Below are 12,160 nucleotides of genomic sequence, written 5' to 3' on the forward strand. Positions count from 1 at the left end.
GAATCATATACTCAGGGGGAGCTCTCATATTTTTGGTAACATTTTTTTTGGACTACACATTTTGGATACTTTTTGAAATTTCTCATGAGTGTTGCCATCAATGCCAAAGGGGGAGATTGTTGGCATATGGACACTCCAATGAGACATTGTATGTGATTGAAGGTTTTGTCATTGATGGCAACCTTGCAATCCTATGGCACTGGCAATACATCATACTGGCAAAGCATTACACAGGCAAGATAGTGCACCGACATCAACAGATCACTCTACATCGGCACCAGCACAGAAGAAAATATGTATACCGGCATAGAGGCTGACAGAATTTTTGTTATGTAATATTTTGTTTATTATTGTAAGTCGACTTGGCAAATTGTAAAATGACTCTTGTATATAAAGGAGATCATTATAGACATTTAAAAAAAAGTGATGAAAGGGTATAAAGAAAATTATTAGGTAGACATAATGTGTGAATTATAGGTCAAGGGTATATGTAAAGAACAGAGTAAGAACCTGTACTGAATTTGGCATTGGAGATGCTATTGTAAAGCAGTACAAGTCATTGGATTAGTATAATCCTTATTGTAAGTCAGTGTGACTTCCCATTGAGCAGTGAGCTCTAGGCAGTTGGCCTTCCTGCATGTGCAGGCCCCTATTGTAAGTAATATTCTCTTATTGGCCAGTGAGTGAATATTGTGGGTCACAAATCCCACTAAGGTTTTTCCCACATCGGGTTTCCTTGTTAAACATCTTGTGTTATGGTGTACTTTTCATGTGGATATTCTTGATTCTGTTTATTGCATTATTTCTTGCATACCGGTACACTGTTATATTATGTTCTGCATGTTTTAACTTAAGAAATTCTTACTACCAGTTAGATACTGATTCACCCCCCCCTCTCAGTATCTGTGAGACCCCTAACAAGTTGCAGCTCCAAAATTGTAGAATCAGGACAATGGCATGGCACCTTGGTCCCAGACATTTTTGCTCAAATTTTAGACACAGGTGCACCTCTAATTTTGCCTTATGATCTATACTTTTCAACAGTGTATGAGTTATTCTTTGATTTGCATTCTCAGATTAGGATTTTCTTACTAACTTGCTTTCTAGGTTAGATTTCATTTTGCATCATTCCTTTCCCTCATTTACAGCAAAGGAATAGAAAACCTAAGAGGTAATCTAGGAATCTCTCTTTCTCATAAGAAGTAGTTGACGTGCGTTACCCCCCTAGGCTCTTTTGTATTCCATGAGTGTGTATGAGAGTGGGATTATGGTTTCCATACTTAGTCTCACTTTTTCCCCTACACATCTTTGGTGAACCCGACGTGAATCAATTTCATTTGCATTGCATTGCATTGTTAGATCTAGATCTAGTTTACTTCATTTTCTTTCAAAACATAAAAAAAAAGAAAGGAAAAAAAAAGGAGAGATATGTTTCTTTCATTTTCCTTGCATTGTGTGTTTAAGTTTCATGCAATTTTCATTTCAAAATGTCAAATTTCTATTTACAAGATGTTCATGCTTTTGATGATGTATGCAATTTTATTGATTATGAGTTTAGTAAGGATGAGTCAGATGAAGCTCTAGATGAGTTTTAAAACCCTAAGCCTTCTAAACCTTCATTTTGCCAAAAATAATCAACCTTGTTACTATGTCATTTTGTGGTGATGAGAAAGATAAGTTGAATGATCCCTCTCATGGGTACATTCCTATCAACTCCTCCACTAGATCTAGCAACATAGTTTATTCCCATGATTCCCTCTATGATGTTATATCTCCATTTGAATCCAAGGATAAGCCTTTTAATCACTATGATCATGCTTTATTGGATGATGCCCTTGATGACTTTATATCTTTGCCTAAACTTTCAAACAAGAATAATGCATATAAAAGGTTAATTAACATGATCAATGTGAATGAACATAGAAAACCACTTTTTGTTGACCAAGGTTCTTGTCCTTCTCCAACTTCACCTATTCCTAATTAACCTATTTTAACAGTTCAAGGTGGATATAGTCATGATTCCTTTAGCACTCCAAGAAAATCAATCATTGTGGTTCAAGGAAGGAATCCCACTAGAGCCCTTATAGCTATGCTAGACAACTTACTAAGGAGAGTTATAATGTAGTTGCCCATACCTATAACACAAGAAACAATAGGCAATCTAACCCTCCTCTGGTTGTCTCAAATCCTCTACCTGATCCTCAACTCATTCTTCCTCAAGCACCTCGTATTTCGCAAACTCTTGGTAAGAAATATGATCTTGTCAAACAACTTAAAGCTACTCCTGCCAAGATATCCCTCTAGGATCTGCTTCAAACTTCTTCAACTCATCATGGAATGCTACAAGATGCTTTGAAAACATTGAATGTACCACCTGCAGTGACATCCAATAATATGGCTTCCTTGATTCACTATATTACATCACCTAAGGCTCAGATTGTGTTTACACAAGATGAGCTTCATTCACTATATTACATCTCTTATTAAGCCCGATTCTCTCACTATCCGTGGCTTTGATAATGTTGCTAAATCTTCACTAGGTATCATCACCTTGCCTGTTAAGGTAGGTCCTGTTACTTTACCTACTCCTATCCATGTCATGTCTTGAGAGTTGACATACAACTTATTGCTAGGAAGACCTTGGATTCATAGCATGCAAGTTGTTCCCTCTACATTGCATAGGCAAATAAAATTCATTTACAACAATACAACATACACCTTGTTAGGAGACACGATATTTCAAGCTTGTTTACAAACATAAAGTTCTAAATCCTCTTCAATCAATTCTTCCCCAACTATCTTACACCATTCCTCTAAAGCTTATACTTCGATTAGTGTGACTATTTCATCAAACTCATCTCCTATATTTGGATCGATCCCTGATACTTCCTCAAGTGGACCTAAGGTTCATGAGGAAGAGTCTTCTCAACATGACTCTACAATTGAGAATACTTTCTCTCCTGAACAAATTATTGCAGAAGATGATTGGGGATCCCTTGATTTCAATCCTACTTTCATAAGGGAATACAAAATTCCCCCTAGAGAACCTAAGGTCGAAAAGAAGAAAGAAGAAGAAGAATCTAAAAATCAATCTACTTTGTCTGGGCCATTGAGTAATAGATTTGTGGTGGCTTCTCAGATTTCATCTCCTTTAGTTTCTGGTCTAGAGGATTTTGATCCTTCAATTTTTGAAAATCCTCCTTCTTCTTCGGAAATGACTAACCTTTATGGTCTTGGTTTTCACATCCTGGCTAGGTGTGGATATCATGGAAATGGATGTGGTGCTCAAGAACAAGGGATTAAAGTTCCCTTGGAAAAATACTTTCGTGATATGACATTTGGGTTTGGTTATGATCCTTTGAAGCATACTAAAGCCTCTAAGAGACCATCTATTAGTGTTAATGTCTTTTTTGCTTCTCTCTCCCTAAAATATCTAGAATATATTGACTTTGACCCTTCTTGTGTCTTTGCTTTGGATGTTTTTTCTACCGATGATTCCTTAGCTGAATTATTGGGAACTTATGACAACCTTCCTTGTTATCATCATAATCGTAGTTTTTCCTATTGTTTAAATGTGGAAGCTTACTTTGGGACAGAAAGAAATAACGATGAGGTAGTTAAATAAATTCCTCAATTGAAAGACACTCCTCAACAAAGCAATCTCCTAATAAATAACACTATTGACTCTTAATTTTACCTTAAACTTGAACAACCTTATGGAAAATTCAATGATGGGGACCGATTGCGTGAAACTGATTGAATGACCTGCAGGTTTGAGAAGCCAACTCTTCATATAGTTGGGGGAGAAAAGGGGAAAGAAAAAAACTTAATGCACATGAGCTATACTACTTAGGCAATACACCAAAACATTTCAGAACAGTATCGATAGCATATAAAACTCAGAGATATGCAGTTTTAAAGCTCATTCAACAATCTACATGTCTAGAACCATTTGAGAGAGTAATCCAACAAGAACTCATTTAAAATAAAATGACATTTAACCATTCATCTAACAGATAACAAGTCTCATGACACAATTTAATCCCCAGTCTTACAGTGATTATCATAGAAGTTAGTGAACTAGAAAACAACGCATAAGTTAATATATTAAACTTCAAATAAAATCATCACAAAGACCATAGGCACAATTTGACACAATTATCATTCACCAAATTAACATAAAGGCCTCTTAATGAGCCAAAGTTTTTGAGAAAGCTCTCTAAAATTCTGAACCCCCTGAACGAGGAAAACATCCACATAAATAGAGCCCTCGACTCAACTAACAACTCGCATCATCAACAACCTTCTAGCAACTGCTTCTAACTAGAAAACCTATCATGGCACCACGTGAGATCATACCCAACAAAACTCACCCTCGAAGTTGTTATTTCCATCATAACATGGCAACCCCTACACTTGCCCAGCAAGAAAATCACGATCCAAATAGCAGCCTGATTCATGAACTATCATGGAGGACACACGACAGCTCGGGGGGAGAACCAAAAATGAGTGCAGAGAGATCATTCGATCGTGCAATGCGGAGACAAGTGTCTTAACCTTTACGCGATGGATGGTGGGGCCGAGAGAGTGCCATGCCATAAAAACCCATGCCATGTGGGAACTCTGTGTTCCTCCAAACTTTGAATGAGAAAGGCGAGAGATCAGAAGCAATGTCGAGATGACCTAGCTTGCTTTTGGTACGAGGAGCATAGTTGGAAAATCAAAAGGAACGAGTGCCACTCAAACAAAATACCGCCTATAGACGACTTGAAAAATAATGTTAATATTTCTTAGCGATTAAAATGGGGAATTCTACCTGCGGAATGCTAGAACCCAAAATTGTTGGTTCGGAAACCAGACTTTATGTCAGAATAGGGCGGAGCAGATCGAAGACCTGTTGCAGTGGAAACCATTCATCCTCAGAGGGCAACACTTGCACTTCTAGATTTTGATAGTGTTGATCTAAGCAAGTTATCTCATCAAATAGAAATCTTTCCGGTTCATCATGAACTAATTTCAAGAGCACGTAGAGCTGGGCTTGGGGATGCAAAAGACGCTCGACCTCCTCCACCAAAATAGGATTTTTCAAGCGTTGTAGGAAGGTCCTATCTTGCTGTAGCTACTCAACCTGGTTTAACACTTGCTCAATTCCTAACACAGAACCATCCACAGGAAACAAAGAAGGTAGGCCCAATGAAACAAACCTTTCTATGCATTGCTTGATGTCTGGAACTGAAATTTGCAATGGCTCAAGTGTTGCTGATACATGCATAATCAATCGATGCTAGTTGGTGAAGACATTAGTTGTCCTGATCAATTGTCTATGATCTGCAATCCCTTTCTCCCTCAACTCTTCATCTTGAGCTGCATACAACATCTGGATTAAGTCCTAGGCCACAGGGAGTGTGGGACCAATATCAAGCATAGAGCTATTAATGAGGGCACTAACTTCGGCACAGAGGGATTTCACTTCTCTAAGAAATCTCAGCACAGGTTGCATTGAAGGGTTGTACTGATTAATTATTTCCCAATGGGAAACATATAACTCCACCAAAATCAGAGAAAAGTCTTGAGAAACCTCCACGGGGGGAGGAATACTTGACAACCGCGAGACTTCCTCATTCTTTGCTGTTATTTCATGTTGCAGCTCCCTGCACTTATCTTGTTTAAGGACCACTTGACTTTCCAGAGCGAGGATTATGGCCTTTCCATCTTGCATAGTTTGTTGGAATTGAGACATATGATCTCATTCCTGATGCAACAAACTTCCATATCTAGGAATTTCCTCTCAACTTTCTCTAGGCTACTCTCTTTTCCATGCAACTCTGTTTCAATTTTTTTTTCTCTTCCAAAAGCATGACATGTGCATCACTTAGTTGTCGAGCGTACGCTTCTTTTAGGTAGATCTCCTCACACAACTATGCATGCATTTGAGTGGCATCTCTGGAAGCTTCCTTTAGCTGCTGAATTTCTTGGTCCTTCTCCTGCAATTATTTCAAGGCCACATTTCTTGTTGCCACTTGGCCTTTCAATTGAGAACTCACATGGTTAAGGGTAGACTGCAACTTTCCTTTTTTAGAGTTAGCCTGTGTCAATAATCCCTGCAAGTAGTTGATTTTGACATTCCTAGCTTTGTCTTCTTTTCTTTGTTGGGCCAGAGATTCCCAGAGGTTTGCATTATCCGCTTGCATTTTCTCCGGATGCTGACTCTTTTTGATGAAATTTGAAGACATGGCCTTTGAAGTTTCTTCCATCATTTCGACCTTGTTAGATGCCGTAGCATTCAGGATGTTGACCCCGATAGCATGCATAGTGTAATTATTGGGTCTGATTTGGGATTTTGGCTTGTCAACCTTGAAGAACATGCTTTCAAAGAAAATATTATCCTTCTCCTTGCTAAAGTGTGTCTGCAAGTGTGGGTGGGTTGACCTAGCACCATCTTTTTCCTTTCTTTTACTAGTCTTGCCAATACAGGCAGTCTTGGAATAGGTAACTTGTTGTTGATAATCATCCGGGTTGGCAATATCTTGGCCTACAAACTCTACCCCAGGAGGGATTGCAAATGGGAATTTGGAAATAGGGCCACCAAAATAGGTTTGAATAGGGCGTGCAAGCGTGGTAGGGGAAAATAATGGGACGAAGGGAGAAGATCCTAAAGAAAATGGATCAGCGGACGCTTCTCCAATATTTGGGGGAGGAGTGGACTCTCCAAAACCAAGGCTACGTGAGACGATGACTGCTTCAGGCATCTGTGAGGAATATGCTGCAGGAATAAAATATGGGGTTGGGAATGAAATGGAGACTTGCAAAAACACTTCTTGAGGGTCAATCAGTGTCCTGGCGGGTGCTAATGTGAGAGCGATGGGAATCTAGCTATGCATAGATACGAAATGGGTAGCAACATAAGAAACAACTTGAGTAGAGGAAAAAGGCAAAGAAGGACGTACCTGAACCATGGAAGTCACCGACCGTTGAGGAACTGAGGGAACCTCTAGGACTCAAGAAGAATAACCTTTCTTTGTAGAACCCAAATATTGCTTCTTTCTGGAAGGGGAGTCAGGCGCCTGCTTCTTAACTTGTCTCTTACCATCTTGGGAACGGGGTCTTTGAGTAGAACTGGCAAGAGGGAGAAGAATATGAGGCTCATTTTCTTGCTCTTCAATACTTATAACCTCTATGTCCTGCCGCTGGGCCACCTTGAGGGATGAGTATCCATGTGGGGAGCTATCGCATGTCTCTTCATCAGATTTTTGTACTGGCTCCATTCAAGCTCAAATCGCTCGTCCAAAAGAGCGTTCCCGATGTTGGCTCTAGGCTCACTCACTTCTTGCCGGTAGACCCATAAATGTTCCCTCTTTTTCCTTGGCCAAGAATCTAACGTCATGGCTTCCAGCATGGTCTGAGGGATGGGTTTTGTGGGATTGTACTTTTGCATGACGGAGTAGAAGCTCAACCACAAGGGTCATTTTAGCATGGGAAAATAATTGAGACCCACATAGAGATTTGGGTCGTCCACTTGTGGGTTAGTGTGGCCTTCCCACGAGCTTCATGGTTCATGTTTTACTACATTCTTTCTTTTAGAAAGGCACCCATTTGGGTCATAAATCCATGTGTCATCAATCACTACTAAGCCAAGTTGCACTAGCTTAGATGTTAGGACGTTTTCTATAATGTTTCTCTGGACAAGAGTGATGGGGCCAATAGATTTGTGGTCCTCTGAAATGGAGATGTCATGCTTCCCTGACCCTATTGCCCTTTTGATTCTCACCAACTATCGTACAATTTTGAGGGCAAGGGTCCTTTCGATGACATAGGTAGGTAGGTGGAAGGGCTCCTCCGAGAAACCATGCATTCAGATAAAGGAAAAATCTCTACCTCAGAACCAGTCACAAGGATGACACTCATTGTACATCCAATTTATTTGAACTCGAGAGAAACGGGCAAGTGGTTCATCTGGGATTGAACCGAGGTCTCTAAGGATGGGAGCTAGGAAACAATCAAAAAATTAAAAGGCATCAGAAGAAGCCAACAGAATGGGTGTCCAAGATGACACCAACATCTTGCTCCTTGACTCATCATAGATAGCCAATCGCATGTATTGGCTAAAGAAAACCTCATTTTGATGTAGAAACAGGTGAACAAGGACTGAGATGAATCTGAAACATTGAAACTACTGAAACTCAGTTAGTTGTTTGACCATTTCTCTGGCCATGAGGACAAAGAAGTCAAGGTGAAAAGACCCCCTCTTCTTCCTGCATTTGAACAAGAAGCCCATCATTGCAGCAGTGATCTCTTGGTCATTGTCATGATCGCATAACCATGCAAGAGTGGATGAGATATCCTTGAGGTCATCTTGTCTCAAGTCACTATAAGATAAGGGGAGTCTTGGGAGTCCGGTTGACAGAATTTGATTAAGGGCACCATGACGAAATGAGACAACATCTCTTCTGGTGTTCCAATATTCTTCCATGACAGCTTGAAAGAACACCTCCATCCCTTAAAAACGGGACAACACATCATGTCCCTTATGGCCTCGGGGGATATTACCATTTTTAGGAAAGAGCCACTAATGGAACAAGAAACGGGGTCAAACCCGTTGGCACACACAATCATGAATTCTGGACAATGCGGAACCATGGGAACCACAAATTGAGGGGCACCACTATTCTAGAAATTAGCTGTTGTGGACTGAGGCTTCGCCCTATGATCAATCATCCTATTGCATGCGGCCTCTCTAAGGTTCTTGGGCTGTTTATGCAGCTTGGGGTCTACCACACTCTCAAGAGAATCTATCACCGCATATGCATTGCAGGTAGCCAACTTAGACTTGGCCTTAGTCCTCGGGTATTCCGGCTTGGGCGGAATGGCATGAGAAGAATAAGAGAGTTCGCCAAAAATATCCACCCATAATCTTTCTTGAACAAAACTAGAGGAAGTCACTTCTGCTTCCATTTTCTTCAAGAGAACTTTTCCTTCTCTACTCTTCAAAAGTTTTTGTGTGCCTTAGGTTGTAAAGGAGCAATAAGATGGATATCTGGATACCTTCCTCTTTTAATGCACTACATGCCTAGATCTACGTGAAAGAAGGTGTTTAATGATGAGTGCCAATTTGCACGTATGCCAATTCATTTTCTAGTCGTAATTAATATTGAGGAGGATGAGTGCCGCCATCTATGTTTCCCAAGAGAAAACCTACTTAGTCCATCATTAATCGAAGCCACTTGAGATGATTTGCTTGTCCGGATGGATCTCTCCCCTAATGAAGAATATCAACAACCAACAGTGCTCGCACAATCTAAGACAATCCTGCAGAGATTATGGTTTAAACGCGATGTACCTATACATACATGTGGCATTTGAGGATATGGCCTCTTACTTCAAGGTATGAGGTAGGATGTTTTCCAACTCCGAACCAGACTTCGCCTACTTGTGCGAATTGATGAGGAATGACAGATGCATCAGAAATTGGGAGCATTGGTCATTTTCATCAATTGTCACCTGGAGCAAGAATTTGTTACAAATATATTTTCACACATTCCTTTACATTGTATCAACTTCAACGACAAAGCTTCTTGAGGAAATGGATACCCCCATTAGGCTTGGTAGCAATAAGGCTCAAGTCGCTTTCCTTAGAAATATTTCAGACTGAAGGCTGTAAAGGATGACAAGACAAAAGAATCCCTTGATCATAGTTGCCATCAAATGGGTGCTCGGTGAGGACTTCATAGATGACGTGGACAAATACTGTGTAAACACGAACATTTGTTCACGTTTCGTGGCCTCATTTCTAGATTCTGGGGTAATTGGGCTTTTGATCTTGGAGCTCACCAAAGCACTTTTCTCCCAAGATTATCTACGGGGTTTGGAGGATGTCATGGCATACCATGTCCCTTTCAGAGGCCTAACTTTGCGTTGGATTTGAGGCGTTTCATCACTTCTGGTGAGGTGGTGACCTGACACCCGCTTATCGATGACCTGAGAAGAATGACATTGCCATTTGATTGCCTTCGAGTGGAGCTCGCTGCAAAGTTTGCCCTTTGGATTCACCTAATAGTTCCTATTCCGGATGGCACCAAATGGTACACTGACTTTAGGGATTACATATTTCCATGGGTCCTAACATCGCACGTTCAAGCCAATTTGGTTGAGGTGTCCATAGTTGAGGAGCCTAGTGACATTTTTGACCATGAGTGGTTAGAGGGAGGGGATACTGTAGATGATGCTAAAGACTTTGATTTCTAGATGGAGGATGATGAAAATGAAGAGGATCCTTGAGGAAATGGCTGCCTGTCTTTGAAAACTTCATCTTGCTTCTTTTTGTTAAAAATTAGGCTGGAGGCTTATTGATGAATTGTAAAAATGCTCATAATATAATGATTTTCTTTTTGCTTAATTATGGCGTATCTTGTGATTTTCACTACGCTTTGGGAATGCATGAGGAAAAATAAATAAATAAATAAAGCACATGAAGAAACATTTTTACATTATGTACATACAAGGCAAAAATCTAGTAATGGAAAGGCTTAAGGTGGAATCTATTAATCGAGGTCTTGAGAGAAAGTCCCTACATATTTTCCAGGTCAAAGGCATTGAATCCTTTGTAATTTATAATGCGGAAGGGTCCTTCCCAAAAACTATCAAATTGTGCATGTTGACTTGGCTTGGCTACCCTCTCATTGTACTTCAAAATGAGGTCGCCTTGTATGAAACTTGGGTCAAAACTTTTCTTCTTATCAAACCACCTTTTGACAGTTTGCTGGCGGTTCTGAAGGGACGTAAATGCTGCTTCCCTTGCTTCTTCTAGTTCCATAATTTCCGCTAGTCACTTCCATGGGGCCATTTTTTGCCACCTCAATAAATTTGAGCAATTGTAAGGCGGGGATCTCCAAAGACACATGGAATAATGTGTCCTTGCCATAGACCAGCTTATATTGGGAATTCTTTAGGAATTGCTTGGGTGTTATCCGATCTACCCACAACACGCTCTTTAAGTAGTGACGCCACTCCCTTTTATGCTCATAGCCCATCATTTTGATGAGCCTTATGAGGTTCTTATTGGTAAAATCAGCTAGGCCATTCCCCTGAGGGTAATAGTTTAAGGAGGTCTTCAAGTAGATTCTTCTGTCAAGAGCGAACTGGGTGACCTGGGAGCCTACGAATGCTCGCACATTATCCAAGATTATGGTCTTAGGTGGATCGTATCAGCACACCAATTCCTCTAAGAGCGTTGGTATCTTGTCTTCTGATGAATTCCTTAGGGGGACGGCCTCAGACCATCTGGTGAAGTAGTCATTCACCATCAAAATCCACTTGTGTCCAGCTGAACTTGGGGGGTTGATCATCCTGATGAAGTCAAGGCCCCAATGAATGAAGGGCTCTTTCACCATCATAGGCCTGAGTGGCATGACCACTTTTCTAGTCCTAACACTATAGTACTGACATTCTTTGCACTCTCTTACTAGAGTGTGCACATTTTTAAACATGGAGGGCCAAAAATACCCAGCGTGAGTGATCTTAATGATTATGGTCTGTGTTGAATAGTGGCCTCCAGATAGCCCATGATGGAATTCATTTAGAATCCTACTGGCTTGGTCTTGGTCCACACTGCGGAGCAAAAATACATCAAAATTTCTTTTAAACAACACTCCTTCAACCAGACGAAAGCCAGTGTTCTACATTCTATAGAATCTCTTCTTCCTAGGAGGGAGACCTTCAGAAAAAACACTAGTCCTCATAAAATGTTTCTGAGCTTCCAACCAACATGCCTCTGTCAAATTGGAGGTAACCATTACAACTTCCCCTTTGTCATCCTCAACTTCTCAGGGCTCAGACTCTTGGGATATGTACTCACACAAGCCTTTGTCGTGGATTACCTTAGTAGGTCTGACATCAATGTCATATTCTAGGATTTTAGTAATCCAGTTTGCCCTCTTCTCCATAATGTCGCCTTCCATTATATATTCCCTGATTGAAGGGTGGGCAACATATACGGTAGTTTTATAATAGGCAATAAAATGTTTGAACTTTTGAAGCCCTTTGACGATGGCTAAGGCTTTCTTTTCTACAAAATTGTACTTGGCCTCATATTCCTTTAGATTTTTTGAATGGAAAGCTATGGGGTGCTCACTTCTTTTATCTACATCCTTTTGGGTGAGAACCA

At 40.4% G+C, this 12,160-nt stretch overlaps 1 protein-coding gene across 1 annotated transcript in view; it reads left to right on the forward strand.

Annotated features, from left to right (window-relative positions):
- Positions 1 to 950: 950 nt before the first annotated feature.
- Positions 951 to 12,160, forward strand: part of LOC131075732 (NADPH-dependent aldo-keto reductase, chloroplastic-like) — an 80,450-nt gene continuing 69,240 nt past the window's right edge. Inside the window, exon 1 of the mRNA XM_058012605.2 lies at positions 951 to 1,002. The gene's annotated coding sequence lies outside the window, so the exon portion shown is untranslated. The remainder of the gene's footprint in view (positions 1,003 to 12,160) is intronic.

Source organism: Cryptomeria japonica, chromosome 1 (genome assembly GCF_030272615.1).
Source record: "Cryptomeria japonica chromosome 1, Sugi_1.0, whole genome shotgun sequence".
Lineage (NCBI taxonomy): Eukaryota > Viridiplantae > Streptophyta > Pinopsida > Cupressales > Cupressaceae > Cryptomeria > Cryptomeria japonica.